This window comes from Nomascus leucogenys, chromosome 15 (assembly GCF_006542625.1).
Source record: "Nomascus leucogenys isolate Asia chromosome 15, Asia_NLE_v1, whole genome shotgun sequence".
NCBI lineage: Eukaryota > Metazoa > Chordata > Mammalia > Primates > Hylobatidae > Nomascus > Nomascus leucogenys.
In genome coordinates, this window is record NC_044395.1 from 50,443,626 (window position 1) to 50,445,336 (window position 1,711).

Sequence of the window (1,711 nt, forward strand, 5' to 3'; positions counted from 1 at the left end):
GTGTCACCACGCCGGCTAATTTTTGTATTTTTAGTAGAGACAGGGTCTCACCATATTGGCCAGGTTGGTCTCGAACCCCTGATCTCAAGTGATCTGCCCACCTTGACCTCCCAAAGTGCTGGGATTACAGGCATGAGTCACCACACCCACTCTTTTAGATCAATTTGAGGAGAACTGACACCTTCACATTATTGATCCTCCATCCAGGAAATGGTACATCTCTCCCATTATTTGTTGTTGTTTAGTGAAGTCATAAAGAATATTTATTCCTAGATTTAAGTATTTTTATTTTCTAAAACTTCCCGTTCTCTTCATTTGGGAATTAATGCAAGATTTTTACGAACTTTTTAAATACTGGGCTTCAAAAACTACTTAGACAACTGTAGGTTTGCTAGTTTCTCACCTTGTCACTGTTCCTTGTATATAGCATCTTCTTTTCTTAAATTTAATTTTCCTTCATGGCTCACTGCAGCCTTGACTTCCTGGTATTAAGTGATCCTCCCACCTCAGCCCCCCAAGTAACTAGGACTACAGGCACGTGCTACCACACCCAGTTAATTTTTGTATTTTTGGTAGATACAGGGTTTCCCTGTGTTGCCCAGGCTGGTCTTGAACTCCTGAGCTCAAGCAATCTACCCTCCTTGGCCTCCCAAAGTACTGGGATTACAGGTGTGAGCCACCACCCCGGCCTAGTTTCCTATTTCCGTTTTGAGGTGCCTGACTTAATATTCTACAAGCAGTAATCAGTTTAAATTTTGTGGACCAACTAGGTAAAGCAGTTAATTATAATTATGCTATCATCATGCATGAATATACATTAGAGTGATGCAAATGCTTTATTTGAGGTCTTTAAATTTTTATGTCCACTAAATTAAAGATTGAGTAGCAAATCGAAATTAAAACTAGAGGAAAAGTCAAAGTTCAGCTTCTAGCTAGAGTTGTTATAGCAACTCCAGGAAATAAATCTGCATACACAGAAGAGAGAGCAAGAGGAAATAACTGTTGATCTCTAATATGAGCTCTAGGCAATTGTTTTTCTACTTCTTCAATACTTTCATGTTGAGATGACTAGAATTATGATTCTTTCTTTCATGTATTCCATTACATTCTCTGTCATATTTTTCTCTTGAAATCTGTCTCAGGAAGAGCCAACTTTCTGAAGGAGACAGAATCATCATGCCTTCACATTCCTAAAGATGGGGTAACCTGGGTTTGTTCTTTCTCTCGTATTACATATATGTTTAATATGGAATACTTCATGACTTTGTGTGTCATTCTTGTGCAGGGGCCATGCTAATCTTCTCCGTATCATTCCAATTTTTAGTATATGTGCTGCCGAAGCCAGCACAGGGTTTGTTCTTTCTGATCCCATTTGGTTCATTCATTCATTCAACAAATATTCATTGAGCATTTATGACACTGGTTTTCAACCTGGTTACATAATAAAACCACCCAGGGAACATTTCCAAAATACCATTACCAGGTTTCACCCATAGATTAATGGAGCCCAGGCCAGGCCTGTACATTTCTAAAGCTCCTCAAGCAATTATGATGCATATGAGGGTTGAACACAGCTGCCCCATGATATATTAGGTCCTGTGCAAACAAGAGGGGATGCAAATAAAAATAAATAATTGCTAACATTTATTGAGAGTGCACACTGTATGTCAGGCACTATTCTCAGTTCCTTATGTGTTTTAACACATTTAAT

At 38.6% G+C, this 1,711-nt stretch overlaps 1 non-coding gene across 1 annotated transcript; it reads right to left on the minus strand.

The window, feature by feature from the left end:
- Positions 1–1,240: 1,240 nt before the first annotated feature.
- On the minus strand, positions 1,241–1,348 carry LOC115830612. Its single transcript, XR_004026140.1, has one exon. It is a non-coding gene; the product is annotated as a U6 spliceosomal RNA (small nuclear RNA).
- Between the last annotated feature and the right edge of the window lie 363 nt (positions 1,349–1,711).